Source organism: Thalassophryne amazonica, chromosome 10 (assembly GCF_902500255.1).
Source record: "Thalassophryne amazonica chromosome 10, fThaAma1.1, whole genome shotgun sequence".
In the NCBI taxonomy this organism is placed as follows: Eukaryota; Metazoa; Chordata; class Actinopteri; order Batrachoidiformes; family Batrachoididae; genus Thalassophryne; species Thalassophryne amazonica.
In genome coordinates this window covers 8,343,688-8,367,049 of record NC_047112.1, presented here as the reverse complement: position 1 = coordinate 8,367,049, position 23,362 = coordinate 8,343,688, and the positions used below count along the sequence as shown (strand labels likewise).

General features: G+C 42.7%; 1 pseudogene; it reads right to left on the bottom strand.

Annotated features, from left to right (window-relative positions):
* Positions 1-576: 576 nt before the first annotated feature.
* LOC117519435 overlaps positions 577-23,362 on the bottom strand; it is a 56,987-nt pseudogene continuing 34,201 nt past the window's right edge.

Sequence of the window (23,362 nt, the reverse complement as noted above, 5' to 3'; positions counted from 1 at the left end):
ATGCACAGTAAAGAAACAAGCATGTTGGTAAGAATTTTGGCATCTCTTCACTGGCTTCCTGTCCCAGTGAGATCAGGTTTAAGGTTCTGCTACTAGCCTATAAGACTGTTCACGAACTGGCACCTCCCTACCTAGCTGACCTAATTAAACCTTACGTACTGGCCCTGGGCTCTGCGTTCTCAGGGTGAAGGACTACTTTGTGTCCCTAAGGTGAAAAGAAGTCTGCGGGTCACAGAGCTTTCTCTTATCGTGCCCCTGTTCTGTGGAACGATCTCCTTGCATCAATAAAACAGTCAGATTCTGTAGAGACTTTCAAGTCCAGACTTAAGACGCACTTATTTTCCCTGTCGTATGGCTAGCATACTGGCACAGTATGTTTCTATGCTTTTCACCCTTTTAAATTAATTTTAATAAGAAACGGAGCGTGTCACGGCCTCAACTTTATCTAAAGTCTGTGTCTTGTAGATAAGCTTAGGGCTAGTGGCCGGCGATCACCTTAATATTTCTTCTGTTTTTCTTGTTGCTTAATGCTGAAAATGATACTGTATTTTTTGTCTTTCTGCCTCCTGATTCAAGTTATCTCTGAGACTCACCAACATGACAAGTGGGTACGTCGATGAAGCCCCTGAGGAATGTTCCCAGAGGACTGTTCTCTGTAGACTGAGAGAGCAAAGAACATAAAATAAATAAATCAATAAACGCTGGAAAAGCGTCACACAGAAGTCTGGACTTACTGCTTCATCCAGTTCTCTGGTGGGGAGCTGGCACCTCCTCCACATAGTTTGCAGGAAACCACAACTGTTTCTTTCCACCATAATCCCCACGCCACCTGGAAGGAGATGATGTGAAGTTACAGACAAGTCAGCCACTGTCAACTTTTTGTCTGCCTTTTTATCAACTGACTCACCAGCCACCCTCCTGTTTGTCCACATTGAGGATGAGCGCCTGTTTGGGGAAACACAACTCATCCTCCCTCTGGGCACGGTAGTCGTACAGAGCTTTGACCACGCACTGAAACGCAGCACAAGTCTTTGTCTAAATCCTGATAATTCACCGATGGTGTAAAAAACAAGTAAGTTGCCCATAAGCACAGGGACACAACTGTAAGTTGATTTTTGGCCGTCAATGCATATTATTTTCACCAAAAGTTAACATTTCAAATGAATAAACAGTTGAGAGCTTGCTGCCCAATTGAGCTGCTTTTGTCGCCATCTAGTGTCCGGTGTGAGCACTTGAGGGCTTCTGGTACATTTCCTATTTAAAATCCCAAAATTCAGTAAGAAAAGGCAATTAGAAATGCCAGAAATGCATGTTTTTGTTTTTTGCAAGCAGAGCTTTGACCTTACAGCATTACTGAATAAAAATTTCAGTTTTGAGAATTTTACAGTTCTTGAGTTTTATGATACAAACGTTTGCCGGAAAGACAGAAATTCTCCTGACAAGCAAACCTTACAGTTGTGTAAAATTGACAAAAAGAATTCAGTACAAAACCACTGGCATATATCCAAAAATGGCTGTGTCTTCATGCACTCACATACCCTGCTGTGGGCATCTTATTGGCCTCCACATAGAAATGAGGAGTTCGCACTTCATACAGAGCCCCGTAGTCCAACTCCTGAAAGACAAACAGCAATGACAGTTTCTTCTCAAATTAATACCAATGTGACGACTATCACTTTTTTCTTCACCATGGAGCTCACATTCACAATGTTAACAATTTTGACAGCAAATCTCACAATGGACAGACAGCGCAATATCTCACGTTGAGAGGTCTGATGCTCAGGGTCACCACAACGGGTCCAGTAGACATCCACATTGGAATGTGGCACACGTTTTACACTAGATGCCCCGTCTAACACAACTCCAGTTGTACATGGAGAAACGTTTGCAATTCCAGTCCAGCTGGCTGGACTGAGACAACGCAAAAGAAATGTCTGAAATGAACTGAAAGACACACCCAGAATCAAATCCCAGTCGATATAGCACAAGTCCAACTCTAATCCCACAGGGCCACCTGCTGTCGAAGAGCAAAGAAGTAAGTCAGATATGTATATAGACCCTGAGGCCTATCAGTGCCAGAGCTTATTTCCAGATTCTGTAGTGTGAAGTGCATGAGCATCTACAACTAACTCCAGATGGGAAACCAGTCCGGTGCAGGTCACTTCCCCAAAGGCCAATACCCACTGACAACTCGGTGGACTGTGTAAAGTATAAAGAGATATTTTTATAAAATGCAGAGTTCAGGTCCAGATCCAGCTGAGTTGGATCAACCCTACTTTATGAGAAATTCTGAAATCAACCATAGCAGTAGTTTTTGAGTTAGCACATGCAGAACCATTTCAGTCCTGTCTTCTTGCACCAGGCAAACATTTTCACAGTAGTTCTTTCTTGACTGTGGACAGGGGTGGTGGCCTAGCAGTTAAGTGCACTTGTTTTCAGTGCTGAATGTTCCCAGTTCCAGGCCACCCCTCCCCATTCTCCATGTAATGTGGAGTTACGTCAGGAAGGGCATCCCGCATAAAACCTGTGTGACACACAAATCTACCTTGGTTCGGCTGTGACAACCCTGAGTGAAACAACAGAGAAGCTTACTATTCCTTTCTAGGTTGTGGGCATTCAGGTACCATTTGTCTGAATTATTGTTAATGGACCTAAAACATGGTGTAAGATTCCACTGAAGTGTAGCTGATGAGCTGCGTCAAACTAACCATGGTTCCCATGCGGTCCAGAGTGTCCTCATTGATGGGGTAACGTAGCTTCATCTTGCGGTACAGAGGGTGTTTCTCATAGTAGTTCACCAAGTCAACCAGACTCTCAAACTCTGCCGAGCTCCCGAGCATGAAGAGACGCCCCTCCTGCTGGATACGGCAGTGTTTGATCTTTCCTTCCGCTCTGCCAGCACACAGAGGTCGGCAACAAAATGAGACATAAAGTGAAACTTAGACAGAAGGTTTCACCTGTTGTCATGTGACTTCGTTTTGGTGATATCCTACCTGAAGGAGATGGCATAGGAGTTCTGCTCACTGCGTTTTCGCACCAGGAAAGCACCGTCTCTGGGTACACGCATCAGCATGTGTTCAGCTTGAACACGGGACAGATTGGAATGGTACCACCTGGATAACAAACACAAGAAACCACATGTTCTTATCAAAACACTTCAAATGTATTTATCATTAGAGTCAAGTACAAATAAAGAAACACTAGGTTCTATAAAGGCCGTGAGGCCTAAGTAGCCCTGTGGCTTATCCCTGGATACCATAGTGTGAAGCCGATGAGAGTCTACGGTTCCCCAGGATGGGACACCAGTCCATCGTAAGTTACGTACTTCCCCAGCCAAGACTGGTGCTTAACTACAGCAAGGTGGACTGCAACTATGCAGATGAAGTGTCTTATCCGAGGACACAGACGGTAGACGAAAGCCCACCCCTGGAATCAAACCCCAGTCCTATATATTTTGTAGTCCAACCTTCTATCCCATCTGCTCAAACACAAGACATGTCTCGAAAATAAGGAAATCCTCAAAGAAGTAAAGTCCTCTATAGGCCCTGGGCCTGTCAGCTGCTGCTCATCACCGATTCAGTGGTGTGAAGTAGATGAAAGTCACAGTTCCCTTGGATGAGATGCCAGATCATCGCAGGTACACCCCCCCCAACCAACCATCAACACACTCCACCCTGCCCCAAAGCTCGTACCCATTTACAATTGGGTGATTACAGCAATGCAGATTAAGTGACTCGTCCAATTCCACAGACAGATACCATGACTGGGAACTCCACCCCTGGTCTACATATGTATTGGTACCCGACTCCTTATCCCAATCAGCTACCTGCTTGACTGTTATCTGAAATGTGCTTGTGTCAAATAAGCCTGATAAAGATTCAAACCACTACCCCTGGGTTTACAGAAAGCCTATAAGTGGTTGTGAGCATTTCAGCGGACTCCTTTCAGACTCACTCCTGCTCTCATGGGCGTTGGGCTGAGGCACAGGATTGCCGAGCCTCATCTCAAACTCATTACAAAGGCGCAGCGGCGTGGTCTCTGTAGTGACATGATGAGTCGATAGAGGCTATCAAATACCAAGTTATCGTCAGGTAGAAACGAGTGGATCCAGACGCTTGACGTGAATGGATCCTGCAATGCTGGACACAGCCCAGACCGCCTGGAAGAGACAGTAAAACGGTTTACTATGAGGGCAGCAAGTGTGAGACATTCATCAAAATTATTCTTACAGGTGCTGGTTCAGAACTTTTTTAAAAAAAGCTACAAAATGGTAAAAGTTTAGAGTTTTTCAGAAGTCGATCAAAGAATCTTCAGATGTCTTATTCCGACAAAAAACAGAAAAATCAGCACATTTGATAGTTAACTTAAGCAATGAATAGCTGGTCACAATTATTGACAAATGTTTTTCTTATGATCAGTTTGATCAATCGACTAATGGTTTTTACCACTCGGTCATGAAGACGTGACTTTCTGGACCAGCAGCTGAATCTTGACAATATGTCTCTTGGAAGTCAACTTTTGACAATGTTCATCCTGCATTACGCACCAGAAGGACAGAGTGTAGTCCTCCGACAACGTCTCACTCTCCCGGACCAGGAAGGTGCCGGTCTTTAGCTCCGCCCTCCGCAGTACTCCTGTAGGAGCTTCTCAGCCACCTGTCGCCCATCACGTCCTCCGCCCAGCTTCCCATGAAACCAGCGCCTCCGCACAGTGCTGCTCGTTGTTGTTACACTCCTGCAGATTAAATTTTATTTTATTAATTTTACTACCACCAATACATAATACAAGCACTGCATTTTCCTGCATATACGTTTTTTTTATTGGTTCTGGAGGTCCTGCAACTTATTATACTGAAAAATCAGACATTCATTCTTAACAATAATCCTATATAGCCCAGAGCTCCGGATGCCTCCGGTGCTTATCTACGGATTCGTAGTGTGAAGTGGATGAGAGTCTACCTACTTCCCTCTGACGTGACACCAGTCTGAGGCAGGTTACTTCTTCCAGTCCGAGGGGCCGGTTACACCTTACAGTGGGTGGATTGAGACCATGCAGATTAAGTGTCTTGTCCAAGGACACAGACATTAGTATGAGTGGGATTTAACCCAGGTCCACCAAATGGCAGCAGCAGCACAACTCCTGATCCACTCAGCTGCCTGTTGTTACACAGCAAGGAATAAAAATCCACACTGGCACCTCCTTGGTTACTACGTATTGGTGGCAGCCCACTCCTGGTCCAGTCAGCTACCTACTCTAACGATATTATCATTAGGAATAATAAGTATTTATATCTTCAAAACAAAGAAACTCTGAATAATAAATGTACAGGACATTACCCAAAAATCCTAATTAAAGAGTTGATTAAGAAGTCTAATGAAAGCATGTTTTATGCATTCATTCATTTCATTCATTTTCTATACCTGCTTAGGTCGTACTTAATATCCCCATTCAGGATTATAGGTAGCTGGAACCAATCCCAGCAGGGTAGACCTTGGACAGGACGCCAGTCTATCACAGGGCCAGATATATACAGACGAGGGATAGGACTGATAATCAGCAGGACTGATAATCAGTCTATCCCCGATAATCAGCCCGCCAATTTGCAAATTAGTTCTAAACTCTTTGCCTTCTTCGTCCCTCACTCTTCGTGCCGCTGTCTGGTAGTGAGAGGTTCCTCCGAGTAGTAAATCTTATTACTGGTCAGAACAACAAATAGTGAGGAGTCCACGTCTGTAATTACACAAAAAAAGAATTTCAAGAAAAGAAAACTCAATTTTTAGAGGACTAATCGCTTAAATCTCTTCCACTCACGTGATCGATGGGGTCTTCCAGGTACAGGATGCCATTCTTCAGCGAGTTGCTGATGTCATTTCAGAGTAGCTGGCTGAGATCACCTCTTCATAAAGCGTTCCTTCCACCAACCTTCTTGTGCTATGAACATTGAAGAATGCTGGCAGCTGATGGACAACGACACAACAAATGCCATCAGGCTCCTACTCCTCTGTGAACTCCGACATACTTGACCCCTCTATCTGACACAGCCAGCTCAAACATGGCATCTTTGGCTTTCCTCCAGCCATTGGAGGTCTTTAACACTGAGGTGCCTGCGGGATCATGCACAGAGGAATGCACACCTAGTCCAAAATGGGTGTTTTTAAGTCTCGTCTGAAGACCCACTTTTATTCTCTGGCTTTTAGCTCTGCATGAGTTGTATGGTCCTCTGTTGTCTTTTGGCCTAGTATTTTATTTATTTATTGTTTTATTGTTTTTAATGTTTTATTTATTTATTAGTATCTGAGTGGGTTTATTGTTTTGTATAGTTGTATAATCATTTTTATGTGCAGCACTTTGGAAACTGTTCTGTTGTTTAAAATGTGCTATATAAATAAAGTGGATTGGATATGGATTGATGTTCAACACTCTTCGCCGGATACAGGTATACTTCTGTGGCCAGGTCTAGGGAGTCTTTGAAAGCCTGGATCTTAGTCTTGATCCAAGACAATTGCAAACCCAAACTCTGATTCCTCACTCAGCTTCTCAAGTGCTGTAAAAGGGTCACAGCATCATCCACAAGTCAAGGTCAGTAAACCATATCCTCACCAAAAAAAAAAAAAAAAAAACACCTACCCGCTGGTTTCAAAGAGAACACTGATCAAGATATTGCTTTTGATCCTGTAAAACAAGTCTGCAAGAATATTCAGTGGGCAGAAGGTCACATTCAAGTTCAGCCAACAAGAGAAGTCCTGCTGTCCAGTCTGAAAAGGACACATTCTAATGGAAAAAGCATCGAAGAGACTGGTCCCAAATAATACCAAACCTGTGCATCGGTAACAGACGCTTTAGGAATTTGGATCAAATGACTCTTGTTTTCCACATCAAATTAAATATTTGATGTTTTTCTTTCCGTCCATTTTGTTTCCCTTCAAATTTTTCAAATAGTGATCAATGAAAAATGTCACGTGTCATAAGGTGGTCAAAGTGCAAAAGCACTGCAGTGAGTGAATGGAACACATCCAAACAAATGTCAGTGAAACCAGAGACACACATTCCGTGGCTACAAACTGGTTTTATTGCCAGAAAAAAACCGTTCCATCTCAAAGACAGCATCATAGTATGGCTTTGTGATCCAGATATTGTACAATATATCTCAAGAAAGAATTCCTAAAGGTTTGTTCCATTCCAAATTTGAAGGCAGGTCCTACAAATTCAGCCTTGGAATGGATCATTTGGCCTATGTTGACTTCAAAAGATGTCATCCAGGTAGGCGATATCTACTGTAAAGCAAATGGACTTCTTGCATCATCCCACTCAATCAAATTGATTTCTTCTGTTTTTTAGCAAGGATACCAAATAGCTTGAAGCATATAAAAGACCTTCTAAAAATCCAAACAATTCAAGCCTTGCACCAGGATTCAATTAAGGTTGTGTGTCAGTCTGGGTACCTTAATGAGGATCTTCCTGCGGAGCTGGTATGGTGATGGAAGGTCCTCGGCATTGTTATCGACTGGCTTCGTCAGCAGCAAATCTCCAAACACTTTCTTAAAATGTGTGGCCATGTTCCTCTGTTGGACCACACTGCAGTGGTCCTCAATGGACAAGATCACAGGATACCTACAAAGGAACAGCAGGGGGAATTGGGTCAACTCTTGAGGCTGGCGCATACTGTATATAAAATCCTTTGTTTTGACTCCAACACTTCAACAGATGTGTGTCTCATTTGTTATTCAACCATATGCATTTTTAACGTCTACGCTAGTCTTGAACTTTATGGGCGTTATTTCCCGTTCTGATGTTGGGTCTGAAAATGAAGATGATCGAGCTGTTGTAGTTTGGCTTTAAAACAGCCTCCATCAAACACTTAGGGATAACCAAATTGTGGACATTTTTTTTTTTTTACGTACCGTATTTTCCAGAGTACATATCAGTTTTTTCTAGTGAGGGAGGTCCTGCGACTTGTTTACCGAAAAATCACAAGTTCCTTATTAATAATATATTTATATAGAGCTTTCCCAGGAATCAACACACTCAACAAAATAAACTCCAATAATAAAATAATATTATGGCGCTCCAACGTCCAACCCCATGTCCACAGTAGTGGAGGCCCGGTAACACCAGGTAACGCTCTGGTGACATCACGACAGGCCCAGCAAGCCAGCAACAGATTATTTTCTTGCTATAATTCACAAAAAAGCCATTATAGATTGGATGAGGTGGATGGACAACATCAGAAATGCTGTCGATGTCAGAGGGTCATCACTGGTAGACACTGATAGAAACCACCATATATACTGAGCAGATAGAACGGACTGTTTTTTTGGCAGACAGGCAGTAAGGCCTAACTCGGTGTCTGATGATGATTATGAATAAAATAATAAACACCAGTAATAAAAGTACACTACAACAATGCACAAAAATCCCAAATTAAAAACCTGGAAAAAAAGTCAAACGTACTCACACTTTTATTATCGTCTTCCAACGCTGTGGGCCAACAATCTATGTCATCTGCATCAAATAACATCCAAAATGGTTGTCCAACGCACCATTTATTATTTTATCTTCTTTGTTGCTGGAATTTAAAAGTCCTTATGTTAAGTAACAGCACATACTGAGTGTGCACGTGCTATTGAGATCCTGTCCACTGCCCAGTGAAATTCTGCTTTAAAAAGTGAGTTTCCATATTCAGAAAAAAAAACTGGCAACTTATTCTTCAGTGCAACTAATATGACAGAAGATATGGTATGTTTGAAAAATATTTGGCATTTTGGAAATGTACATTTAATTAATCTCAAGCCATTCTTTTTCAAAGGAGAGCTGGTGGTTTCTGTAGTGTATGAGTTGGACAACCAACTGTTGGCATTGTCTAGAGTTCACCAAGCTGTAAATGGGAACCGGCTTGGCTGGGAACAGACCTCAGTCAGACTGGCATCCTGTACAAGGGGGAGTTGCAGACTCTCATCCACTTCATGGTACGTAAGTTGGAGATAGTAACTGGTTGACTGAATCACTCAAACTACGGTACTGTTTGTTTTTAATGTTTCATGACAGTGATGGGGATTTGTCCAAAGGTGAGAGGTGGAAAACTACTGACAAGAAAGACTTTAAAAGAAATAAAGGCATATTTGACTGGTTATGTTCAGGGAGCATTACAAGCTGCCATCAAGGTCCAGATTAAGAATAAGTAAATGTTAAAGAAGCTCTAAGGCAAGATAGCAAGAACAAGATGAGAGTCTACAGCTCCCCCTGGATGTGACTGTAATTTCTCCCAGTTCTTTCTGTAATTTACTGCCCCTTACAAAGAACCAAATCAATATATTCCTCATTTTGAATTTATTGAAGGTCACATTGAAAATCAGGCCTGGGTCTTCACAGATGGAGTCCATCTTGTGAAAGACCACGAACAACACTTTTATACAATGTGGGCGTTACAGTGGGTGTGGTTTAGTCTATATGTTACTGGCTCTCACAGACAGGGGGAGCCCTCCCTGTATCTGAAATTTTCACATGCGTGATGGAAGTGAAACTTAACTCATGTTTAAACTTGAAACCAGATCTCAGAGACTTTCAAACAGATAACAAAGGCAAATACTTGATCATTAACATAAAATAAGGAATTAGCACAGCTATTATCTAACATGACAATAGTTCATAGCAGGTTACTTCCTCAGCCAAGGCTGGTACCCATTTACAGCTGAGTGGTTTGGGACAAAGCAGATGGAGTGTCTTGTCCAACACACAGACAGGTATCATGACTGGGAGTCAAGTCCAGGTCTACATGTTGGTAGTCCAGCTCCCAGAGCTCCCTGTTCTGCATCCGTCACCGTTAAGAGCTGCATGAATGACTTAAAGGGACTTACTCTGATGTGAGAAAAGCGTGTTCTTTGATAGTGTGCAGCACATCCAGGAATTTGATCTTAGAGGTTAAAGTGTGGCCATGGTAGATGATTGGCAGGTCATCAGGTCCATCCCAACAGTCAACTAAAACCAGAAAACAGAGGCTTTGTTAAATTAATCTTGATGGAAGCGTTAAGCGTCCGAGTAAAGTGTTTACCTCAGTGATGCTTTGGGTTCATGATTCCCTCAGACACAGAGGTTGTTGGGTCTAAAACAAACCCTGTGCTACACTGTTTCTGATTATTGTGTTATTTTGGAACAACTCTGCACATTCACAGCAGCTCAACACAAAACCTGTTCTGACCCTCTGAGAAAAAAAAAAAAAAATCACTTTCCGTTTTTTGTGCTTCTGTCCCAATTCATACAGCGCCGACGTCAAACCCTGACAAACGGGGAATTAATCACAGACGATACATTTCAGAGGCATAGTAGAGAGTCCGTCCACCCACCTCCTCCTGCTCTTCTTGATTTCATCAACATTTCGTTAATTCAGGAGCCATTGTTTCAAAAAACTTCTGGATGGAGATGTATGGAAGCAGGACCTCAATGCTTTGACACCAACATCAACAACTGGGAATCAGTCCCACAGAAACGGGACCACTGGAAGCAGACTTGTGCCTGACTTGCAGTCAGATGCCCACCAGTTACACCCAATCATGTCTACAATCTAATTCTTTTGAAAGATTTATCAAATTTAAGTGTAATCTGTAATTTCATCAGCAGAAATGTCCCCTAGCAATGACACGGACTTCTGAGCTGTGTGGCCAAAAACTGCCCGTGTCTCAACTTTTACATCCAAGTATCACAAAAGCTGCGTGTGCGCACAAGCGACCTACCGCAGTGCACCATGGATCTTCAAACGCAGCTATTGAAAACATTTTTGAGAAAATGAGCTGATGACCATTTTTTTAATCCCTTTTTTTGGGGGGTGGGGTTGAGCAATTAAAGGCCATGATTTTTTTTTTCTCTGTTTGTAGGGAGCCTCCCAAAGAAGCTTCATCTAAACTGGACAAAAAAAAAAACAAAACAATTTATGATGTTTTTCAGCAATAATCAAATGCTCTTCTTGTGGTTCCTGTGGGACCTGCAGGGAATAAATCAGAAAGTCCAGCTGACCATGACCAGACAGTCCCCCAAAGATGGTCTGTCCCAAATTCCAGAAAGATTTGCTGAACAATTTCTCAGAAAATCACTGTGTGCACTGCAAATGTTGATGCCTTAATCGTATGGACCTTGGGCCAATGAATTAAAAAAAGGCTGAAAAAGGTTACAAGCAACTGAGAGCCCACAGCAAAAAATGCCTCCAAGCTCCTGTTGCAGAACCTGGTCTCAGGTCCACCACATGTGGAAGATACTGCCACTCACAGATGCATGTGACATGGGAACCAAGTCTTTACAAAAAAACCCAAAAACCTTTCAATGTGATGCTGCACACGGATCTTACTCAAGTTTACAGACTTGTTGGAGATTCTTACGTTCAATGCAGCGGCAGCCCAACCTTAGGCAGCGAGCGTAGGCTTCTAGAGATGATTCACTGGAAAACTGGTCACCAGTCAGATAACTAAAAAAAAGGAAAAAACCATAGATGTATATGACATGCAGATGTTGTTTATGAGCTGAGTGTAGACCAAAGACAACAGACCATTTTTCAGTCCAAAGTAAGTAAAAAAAAATGCACCTCAACAACTCCAACTATTGTAAATTGTTAGCTTGCAAGCTAGTCACATAAATCAGAGGGTTCCTAACACAAAGGCTGTGACCACCTCAACAGTAACAAGAGAGACACTTACAGCTCTACACTTTAAGTAGTTTCTGCTTGTTGCAAAGCACCTTCGATGTTTTACCTGTACTGCTCATGACTTCACCCAACAGGGTCGACAACGGGCACCAGGGTCAAATAACTACAGTAGTCAGTGTTATACCAAAACCTCCAAGTTGAAATGTGGAACAACATGATTTATTAATCTGTAAACTGGATCAATTGGAAGTGTATATGGTTTTGTAATTATTCTGAATGAAGATGATGATCCAGGCTTTTAGTGACGTCCTGGACTCGGTCATCAGAAGTGCCTCTGTATGAGGTGAAAGTGTTCAACTTGTAGATACATTCTCTTATCTCTGCAGTGACGTTCACGTCTCCGGGTCCTTGACATCTGAGAAGAACTTCTGCAGTCATGAGTTTCCTAAACAAGGGTGTTTTTGATGATATTGATGCCTTTGGAAGGGAATGAAGATCCAAGTCCTTGGGACCCCGTCTTCTGAATATAACAGTTGGCCAAAATGAGATCAGCAGTACAGCTTTAGCACAACTTTGGTCCTTCTGGAAAGCCCCTGGTAATGTCACGGCATGAAAATTCAGTAAGGTATATCTTATATAATATTCCAATTCTAAGGTGGAACTATGCCAGTATACAAAGGTATATCTAAATATCTAAAAAGGAAGAGTAAAATAGGAGAGTAGAAAAGAGTAGAGTAGAGCCACTTAGGTGCCTGGTCTTGAGAACCAGGGATGGTAGATTAAAAAGCTTTTTTATCCCATGGGAACTCTCCCTACCCACCCAAGCACCTCAAGAAAAAGGTATATATAATAAAGTAATAAGACATAAGAAGGATAAGACATCACAGGAGAAGATTGTTATCAAACACAAAGGAACCAACTATTTTGTAAGCTACGATGAACTGCTAAGGCTGGCTATGGAAATGGGAGGAATTACCAAAATATGCCAAAGCTCATGAATGAAAAAAGAAATTTTGAAATCTTGAAATACCACAGCACAATGTTGGAATGTTCCAGTTCCTCATGGACACCATTGTGGATGCTCTGAGTTTTCCACGGTACAGAAAAGGTTTCAATCCATGACCTTCCAGCATGCATATCCATGAATGTGAGAATGGCGCTCTGTTGCATGGTTACAAGACTTGGATGCTCACCAGTGACCTAAGGCAGTGTTTGGATGATTTTGGTACTAGGTCTCTCCAGAGGATCCTTGGGTACCACTGGTATCACTGGATTAATGGTAAATTACAAAAATACAAAGTGTACTAATTGGATCATGAGAGAACATCAGCAACATCAGTGCAGAACACTACAGCAAAAGGAAAAGGGGGACGCCCAGGTATCACCGACCTGCAGCAGACAGGTGAGTATGTTCAGGAGTTGGAGAAGGTCCTATTCCCCACTTAAGTGGTTGCAAACTGCGATATATGGCACCAGCAGGTGCTTCCAGACTTGACCTACAGAAACTGTTACTGTTTGACTTTGGTCTCGATAGCCTCGAGTGTGTGTTTGGGTCTTGGTTTTTGGTGCTGATGGACGTACGTGTTGTGTGATGATGAGATCCAGTACTGAGACAGTGGCCTCTTCATGTCATCAGGAACAACAGGCGAAAGTCGAGGATCACACATTGAATTCTCTTTCGAGAATAGAAACGTCAGGAACTACAAAAACAAACAGAAAGTTTACATGTTGGCATTAAACATTGAAATGTGGCCAGAAAAGTCATATCATAAGGAGAATAAATTATAACAATTTATTAATGTTTTGAAATAATGTCAGTGTATTACAAGAAAGCCAAAATAATAAGAATATTTTGAGTCTTTATTGATAAAGCAAAGCTGATACGGGCTAATCTGCACGAAGACAGTAAGACCTTCTTTGACCTCACTAACCTTCACCCAAATGACCTTGCCAGGGAAATTCTGAACTCTACCTCGGTGTGTGCCACATTTGGTCCAAATCAGATTGGAATTCAAACTCCTTGACCCTTACCAAACTGAACTGTTGAGTGGAACTTCCAGGGAAAACTGTCATTGACATACCACGTTTGGCAGAAAGCAACAAAAAGACCTAAAGACCTTGACCCCAGTAACTGTTCTTTTGGCAAATTTGACTTTGCTGGGCAATTCTGGAACCCACTCCATATGTGATTCAATTCCAAGTGAAAAACTTACATTTTGTCAATTGACCACAATAACTGATCTTTGCTCAATCTCATGTCACCTGGGTAATTCCAGAACCCACCAACTAATGCCCCCAAGTATTGGAGTAGAAAAAAGGGGGTCATAATTTTGTCCTTTGATCCCAATGACTTTGACCTTTGATTTCCCAAACCATTTGATGGCAATTCTGGGGTTTACTGCCATCCACATATGACGTTTGGTGGAAGGCGGCCAAAGGATGTGGGAGAAGCAGAAGAAAGACAAACAGACACATAAACCAAAAATTTGACATTCAACCCCAATAACCCCGACCTTTGGCAAAACAAATCCCTTAAGGGCCATTCTGGGGTCACCCTTCTTACAGACAGCAGGTTTTGTGGAAATTTGCATCAAGCACCTCGGAGGATTCCCGGAACAAATAAACTCCTGTAGCCTCTTGTTTTGGGTCTTTTGGTCTGTGGGACATTTCAATGTGAACATTCTGACAATGGGGTCAACTCACCTCATCCAGCTGCAGCATCGGCTCGGGCTGAGCTCCACCCTTCATGTAACCAACGAGGAAGTCTCGGACCCGACCCAAATCTGACGCCCATGACTCCTGTCACAGGAAGGACAGACACGTGAGGACCAATCAATTCAAAGACCAACCGATCCGACAAACATTGAATTTGCTCAGTACCTTCTGGTCGATCTGTAAAAATTTCTGGAAGTCGTAGAGAGATCTGACAAAGCTCCGGTCGGTCAACATTCCTAAAGACAATAATTGTCAAGAAGTCACAAGGTGCAGAAAGGCGACTCAGCAGCTCATGCTGCAACAGTTGGTGTTTGCAGCTTTTTCGACAATATTGAAGAATTCTTTCACAGCCTGAGGTCAAAGGCAAACTGTTACAGTAAAACAGCAAAACACCAGCAAGAGTTTGACTTGACCGAGTCCTTCAAGGGTCAACTTGCTTCCTACTAACTACAATCCAACCCAGGTCCAGACAGTATTTAAATCTAAGTGGGTTTGTATACATACAAACTTCTGATTGTTGCTCAGTTTACTACAAAATGTTTCAGAGATGTTGCAGATGAAACCAGAAATCAAAACTGAATCCATAGTTTTGGACCCACGAAGATGCTACAAGACTCTGAAGCTGATGGAGAGAGAGAAACTGACGAGAAGGATGAATACGAGGGAGCAGACAAAGAGGAGGAAGGAGGTGGAAGGACTCACCGAAGAGGGAAGGAGAGCTCCAACTGTTCGATGATCTGGAGAGCAGAGGGGAGGAGCCAGGTGATGGACATGTGGGAGGAGCCAGATAAAGCATAAACAGAGGGCAAAGTGAGTGTGGTGTAGCATTCGCATTTACTCAAACACTGGACTTAAAAGTAGAGCCCAACTGACTTATTGTTTGGCTGGTAACATCTGCCAATAGGAGTCTTTAAAGAACATATGTTGGCTTTGTTTTTCTTCTTCTTTGTCTTTCGGCTGTTCCCGTTAGGGGTCGCCACAGCAGATCAATCGTTTCCATCTCACCCTGTCCTCTGTATCTTCTTCTGTCACACAACCACCTGCATGTCCTCTCTCAGCACATCCATGAACCTCCTCTTTGGTCTCCCTCTTCTCCTCCTGCCTGGTGGCTCCATCCTCAGCATCCTTCTCCCTATATACCCTGGGTCCCTCCTCTGCACATGTCCAAACCATCTCAATCTCGCCTCTCTGACTTTGTCTCCAAACCGTCCCACCTGAGCTGTCCCTCTGATATGTTCATTCCTAATCTTGTCCATTCTTGTCACTCCCAAAGAGAATCTCAACATCTTCAGCTCTGCCTCCTGTCTTTTTGTTAGTGTCACTGTCTCTAAACCATACAACATAGCTGGTCTCACTACTGTCTTGTAAACTTTCCCCTTCACTCTTGCTGATATTCTTCGGTCACAAATCACTCCTGCCACTTTTCTCCACCCACTCCACCCTGCCTGCACTCTCTTCTTCACCTCTCTCTCTACCACTCTCCATTACTTTGAACAGTTGACCCCAAATATTTAAACTCATCTACTTTCACCACTTCTACTCCTTGTAACTGCACATTCCACTGGGCTCCCACTCATTCACACACATGTACTCAGTCTTGCTTCTACTGACTTTCATTCCCTTCTCTCCAAAGCATATCTCCACTTCTCCAGACTAGACTCAACTTGCTCTCTACTCTACTCTACTAGTGCAGAGTAGCTACCTAAACTCTGTAAGTGAGATAGAGTATCTTGTCAATAGTTTTACATCCTCATTGAAGACAACTTTGGATGCTGTAGCTCCTCTGAAAAAGAGCTTTATATCAGAAGTGCCTGACTCCATGGTATAACTCACAAACTCGCAGCTTAAAGCAGATAACCCGTAAGTTGGAGAGGAAATGGCATCTCACTAATTTAGAAGATCTTCACTTAGCCTGGAAAAAGAGTCTGTTGCTCTATAAAAAAAGCCCTCCGTAAAGCTAGGACATCTTACTACTCATCACTAATTGAAGAAAATAAGAACAACCCCAGGTTTCTTTTCAGCACTGTAGCCAGGCTGACAAAGAGTCAGAGCTCTATTGAGCCGAGTATTACTTTAACTAGTAATGACTTCATGACTTTCTTTGCTAATAAAATTTTAACTATTAGAGAAAAAATTACTCATAACCATCCCAAAGAGGTATCGTTATCTTTGGCTGCTTTCAGTGATGCCGGTATTTGGTTAGACTCTTTCTCTCCGATTGTTCTGTCTGAGTTATTTCATTAGTTACTTCATCCAAACCATCAACATGTCTATTAGACCCCATTCCTACCAGGCTGCTCAAGGAAGCCCTACCATTATTTAATGCTTCGATCTTGAATATGATCAATCTATCTTTATTAGTTGGCTATGTACCACAGGCTTTGAAGGTGGCAGTAATTAAACCATTACTTAAAAAGCCATCACTTGACCCAGCTATCGTAGCTAATTATAGGCCAATCTCCAACCATCCTTTTCTCTCAAAAATTCTTGAAAGGGTAGTTGTAAAACAGCTAACTGATCATCTGCAGAGGAATGGTCTATTTGAAGAGTTTCAGTCAGGTTTTAGAATTCATCATAGTACAGAAACCATTAGTGAAGGTTACAAATGATCTTCTTATGGCCTCAGACAGTGGACTCATCTCTGTGCTTGTTCTGTTAGACCTCAGTGCTGCTTTTGATACTGTTGACCATAAAATTTTATTACAGAGATTAGAGCATGCCATAGGTATTAAAGGCACTGCGCTGCGGTGGTTTGAATCATATTTATCTAATAGATTACAATTTGTTCATGTAAATGGGGAATCTTCTTCACAGACTAAGGTTAATTATGGAGTTCCACAAGGTTCTGTGCTAGGACCAATTTTATTCACTTTATACATGCTTCCCTTAGGCAGTATTATTAGATGGCATTGCTTAAATATTCACTGTTACGCAGATGATACCCAGCTTTATCTATCCATGACCAGAGGACACACACCAATTAGCTAAACTGCAGGACTGTCTTACAGACATAAAGACATGGATGACTTCTAATTTCCTGCTTTTAAACTCAGATACAACTGAAGTTATTGTACTTGGCCCCACAAATCTTAGAAACATGGTGTCTAACCAGATCCTTACTCTGGATGGCATTACCCTGACATCTAGTAATACTGTGAGAAATCTTGGAGTCATTTTTGATCAGGATATGTCATTCAATGCGCATATTAAACAAATATGTAGGACTGCTTTTTTGCATTTATGCAATATCTCTAAAATTAGAAAGGTCTTGTCTCAGAGTGATGCTGAAAAACTAATTCATGCATTTATTTCCTCTAGGCTGGACTACTGTAATTCATTATTATCAGGTTGTCCTAAAAGTTCCCTGAAAAGCCTTCAGTTAATTCAAAATGCTGCAGCTAGAGTACTGACAGGGACTAGAAGGAGAGAGCATATCTCACCCATACTGACCTCTCTTCATTGGCTTCCTGTTAATTCTAGAATAGAATTTAAAATTCTTCTTCTTACTTATAAGGTTTTGAATAATCAGGTCCCATCTTATCTTAGGGACCTCATAGAACCATATCACCCCAATAGAGCGCTTCGCTGTCAGACTGCAGGCTTACGTGTAGTTCCTAGGGTTTGGAAGAGTTGAATGGGAGGCAGAGCCTTCAGCTTTCAGGCTCCTCTCCTGTGGAACCAGCTCCCAATTCAGATCAGGGACAGACACCCTCTCTACTTTTAAGATTAGGCTTAAAACTTTCCTTTTTGCTAAAGCTTATAGTTAGGGCTGGATCAGGTGACCCTGAACCATCCCTTAGTTATGCTGCTATAGACTTAGACTGCTGGGGGGTTCCCACAATGCACTGAGTGTTTCTTTCTCCTTTTGCTCTGTATGCACGACTCTGCATTTAATCATTAGTGATTGATCTCTGCTCCCCTCCACAGCATGTCTTTTTCCTGGTTCTTTCCCTCAGCCCCAACCAGTCCCAGCAGAAGACTGCCCCCCTGAGCCTGGTTCTGCTGGAGGTTTCTTCTTCTGTTAAAAGGGAGTTTTTCCTTCCCACTGTCGCCAAGTGCTTGCTCACAGGGGTCGTTTTGACCGTTGGGGTTTTTACGTAATTATTGTATGGCCTTGCCTTACAATATAAAGCGCCTTGGGGCAACTGTTTGTTGTGATTTGGCGCTATATAAATAAAATTGATGGATTGAATTGATTGATACTCTCACTACAGATCACAATGTCATCTGCAAACATCATAGTCCATGGGGACTCCTGTCTGATCTCATCTGTCAACCTGTCCATCACCACTGCAAACAAGAAAGGACTCAGAGCTGATCCTTGGTGTAATCCCACCTCCACCTTGAATGAGTCTGTCATTCCGACTGCGCATCTCACGCTGTCACACTATTCTTGCACATGTCCTGCACTACCCTAACATACTCTGCCACTCCAGACTTCCTCATACAATGCCACAACTCTTCTCTTGGCACCCTATCATAAGCTTTTTCTAAGTCCACAAACACACAATGTAACTCTTTCTGTCCTTCTCTGTACTTTTCCAACAGTATTCTCAGAGCAAACATTGCATCTGTAGTGCTCTTTCGCTCGATGAAACCATATTGCTGCTCACAGATCTTCACCTGTTTTCTAAGCCTAGCTTCTACTACTCTTTCCCATAACTTCATGCTGTGGCTGATCAGCTTTATGCCTCTGTAGTTACTGCAGCTCTGCACATCACCCTTGTTCTTGAAAATAGGAACCAGCACACTTCGTCTCCACTCCTCAGGCATCCTCTCACTTTTCCAAGATTTTATTAAACAATCTGGTTAGAAACTCTACTGCCATCTCTCCTAGACATTTCCATGCCTCCATTGGAATGTCATCTGGACCAACTGCCTTTCCACTCTAATCTAAGAGTCACGCTAATCTCTTTTACTTCCTGATTTACTCTCGCCACATCATCCAGCCTTTTCTCTCGCTCATTTTCTTTATTCATCAACTCTTCGAATATTCCCTCCACCTTCTCAGCACACACTCCTCACTTGTCAGCACATTACCATGTGCATCTTTTACCACCCTAACCTGCTGCACATCCTTTCCAGCTCTGTCCCTTTGTCTGGCCAATCGGTACAAGTCCTTTTCTCCTTCCTTACTATTCAACTTCTTGTACAGCTCGCAATATGCCTTTCCTTTGCTTTTGCCACTTCTCTTCTCACCTTACGCCGCATCTCCTTGTACTCCTGTCTACTTTCTTCAACTCTCCGACTATCCCAAAACTTTTTCGCCAACCTCTTTCCCTTATGCTTTCCTAGACCTCTTCATTCCACCACCAAGTCTCCTTGTCTTCCTTCCACTGTCCAGATGTCATACCCAGTACTGCCCTAGCTGTCTTGCTCACCACATCTGCAGTACTCTTCCAGTTGTCCAAAATTGCTTCCCCTCCAACTAGTGCTTCTCTCACCTGCTCGCTAAATTTCACACAACAGTCTTCCTCCTTCAGCTTCCACCATCTGATCCTTTGTTGAGCTCTCATTCACTTCTTCTTCTTTACCTCTAAGTCATCCTAACAACAACCATCCTATGCTGTCTAGTGACACTCTCTCCTGCTACCACCTTAGAGTTTGTGATTTCTTTTAGCTTGCATCTCCTATAAAGAATGTAGTCCACCTGTGTGCACCTTCCTCCACTCTTATGTGTTACCCTGTGCTCCTCCCTTTTATTAAAGTAGGTATTCACCACAGCCATTTCCATCCTTTTTGCAAAATCAACTACCATCTGTCCTTCCCCATTCCTATCCTTGATACCATATCTACCCATTACTTCCTCATCACCTCTGTTCCCTTCACCAACATGCCCATTGAAGTCTGCTCCTATCACCACTCTTTCATGCTTGGGCACACTCTCCACCACCTCATCTAACACACTCCAGAAATCTTCTTTCTCCTTCATCTCACAACCTACCTGTGGGGCTATGCACTGATGATATCATCATCACCCCTTCAATTTCCAACTTCACACTCATCACCCTGTCAGACACTCGCTTAACCTCCAACACACTTTAACATACTCGTTCCTTTAAAATGACCCCAACACATTTCTCTTCCTGTCCTCACCATGGTACAACAACTTGTACCCACCGCCGATGCTCCTGCTCTTACTTCCCTTCCCACTTGGTCTCTTGCACACATAATAGTCTACCTTTCTCATCTCCATCATATCAGCCAGCTCTCTCCCTTTACCAGTCATACTACCAACATTCAAAGTCCCCACTCGCATTTCCACCCTTCTAGTTTTCTTTCTTCTCCCGCTGTTCGTGGCAATGTTTTCCTCCTCTCTCTTCGTCTTCTTCGCCCAGCAGTAGCCCAATTTCCACCAGCACCCTGTTGGGCAATAGCACCGGTGGCGGACGTTGTTAACCCGGGCCGCGACCCAATCCAGTATGGGAATTCAATTCTGAGTCTGCATAGTTGGTTGGCTTGTTTTACACGCCGGATGCCCTTCCTGACGCAACCCTCCTCATTTATTCAGGGCTTGGGACCGGCACTCAGAATGTACTGGCTGCTCACCCATGTGGCTGAGTTGTTGGCTTTGTTTTTGATGATATAAAAATGGTTGCACTCCAGAGTTGCCCAGCAGAGGGCACTTGACTGCATTGTTCACAATGCTGCCATAGCATGGCTGGGACCCCCATCACCCTTTGGTCACATTAGCGTACAAGAGACAGAGGCAAAGCGACCATCTGCTGTTAATTTTCACTCCAAGTGACCATTTTACAGCGACCAGAGTGAAGTGGGCACTATGCCAGCAGCTAGCGGGGCCCAAAACAGAAGTCTATTTATGTAATACTGAGTGATGCGACACAGTAACAGACAATCTGAGTGATGGCAATGTGACGGCAGCAAAACATTCACTGGTTGGTTGTTGGTTATATTTATTACAATAAAATTCATGTTTAAACTGTAAAACATCAAGACCCCAGTTACATTTCTTGTCATAATGTAACAGTGAACAGCGGTTTCCATGGGTGGAAACAGTCATATTGGCAAAGGTTGGAAAAAACAAAAACAAACAAACAAAATACAAAAAAGCACAAAAACCAGAAAGACCTCTATAAAAAAATGTGTTTAATATGGTTTTCATTCATTCATTTCACAGCATTATCATAATAATATTCCCAATTCTTTCAACATTTTTTAGTGGGAAAATTCCCATTTGCTATTATGTAAAAAAAAAAATACTGATTTAACATTACCAGCGACTCTTCACAACAGACGGTGTTAAATATGCAAAACATTTGCAAAACTACTTCTATCACTTTCATAAATGTGCAAAGCAGAAAGTGCGACTCACGCTGCGCTGTGCATCGAACATCAGTGTTCTGTAGAGCTGTGCAAAGTTGGGGTACGAGAGCTCACTCCGGGTCTCCACCTCCTGTGGTGACGGGAACAACGTGACGTAATACGATTCAACACAACAACGTTTATGTTAACACAAAAATGTCAAACAAGATGTCTTAGAGGGACTTAACGAACAGAACAATCAGCTTGTCATTCTGAGAAAACAATCTGTTTCTCGGAATGACGAGAAACAGAAGCATAACCAACAATACTGGGAGTATTTTCTTCCCGGTTCGCCTAGAAGAAGCACCAGCATGAGTGAAGAAAGAACTCTCGATTTGCTAGTCCATTTATGCTCTGATTGTCACCTACAGTCAAAGACTTTGTGTGACTAGTGAAAGAACAATGTCGTGGTAGGTGATGGGTGCAAGTGAGGTTCCTTCATTGGGGTATCTGGGTTACACTCTGGGACAGGGGTGAGAAGCTCGACTGTCCCGGACGGACACTGAGTAGAACCGCTGCTTCTTCACATCGAAAGGAGCCAGCTTGAGGTGATTCAGGCATCTGGTGAGATGCCCCCTTTGTATTAGCGACAATTAGGGATGAAAACCACTAGACTAGTCTAGCGGTCTAGCGGATAAGTGTTGGGCTTGAGACTAGAGGATCCTTGGTTTCAAATCCAGCCTGAAAGGGAAAATCACTAAGGGCCTTTGGGCAAGGTCCTTAATCCCCAAGTTGCTCCCAGTGTGTCTTCTATGGCAGCACCCTGACATCGGGGTGAATGTGAGGCATTATTGTAAAGCGCTTTGAGCGTCTGATGTAGATGGAAAAGCGCTATATAATGCAGTCCATTTACCATTCCTGGCATCTCCAACTGGGACAAGCCCCCGGGTAAGACCCAGGACACGCTGGAAGGATTATATTTCTCTGCTGCTTAGGGGAACACCCTCGGATCCACCAGGAAGATTTAGAGGACTTTGCAGATGATAGGGAAGAATGGGGTGAGCTGCTTGGTCGACTGGCATCATGACCCAGACAAGTGGCAGAAAATGAATCAATCAATCAGATACGCAGTCCTGAAGCCGATTAGATAAATGCTGCTTTTCCATCATGTATTATTGGACTGCAAATTAAACTTTTTAAGATTACATGCCCCCCCTCACCCCCCACCCCTTGCAGAATTAACTCCTGGATTCAAGACTATTTATACAACCCCTGGCAATAATTATGGGATCAACCGGCCTCAGAGGATGTTCATTCAGTGTTTTAATTTTGTAGAAAAAAAGCAGCTCACAGACATGACACAAAACTAAAGTCATTTCAAATGGCAACTTTCTGGCTTTAGAAACGCTATAAGAAAGCAGGAAAAAAAAAATTGTGGCAGTCAGTAACGAGTTACTTTTTTAGACCAAGCAGAGGAAAAAAATATGGACTCACTCAATTCTGAGGAAAAAATTATGGAATCATGAAAACAAAGAACATTTCAAACACATCACTAGTATTTTGTTGCACCACCTCTGGCTTTTATAACAGCTTGCAGTCTCTGAGACATGGACTTAATGAGTGACAAACAGTACTCTTCATCAATCTGGCTCCAGCTTTCTCTGATTGCTGTTTGCCAGATCAGCTTTGCAGGTTGGAGCCTTGTCATGGACCATTTTCTTCAACTTCCACCAAAGATTTTCAATTGGATTAAGA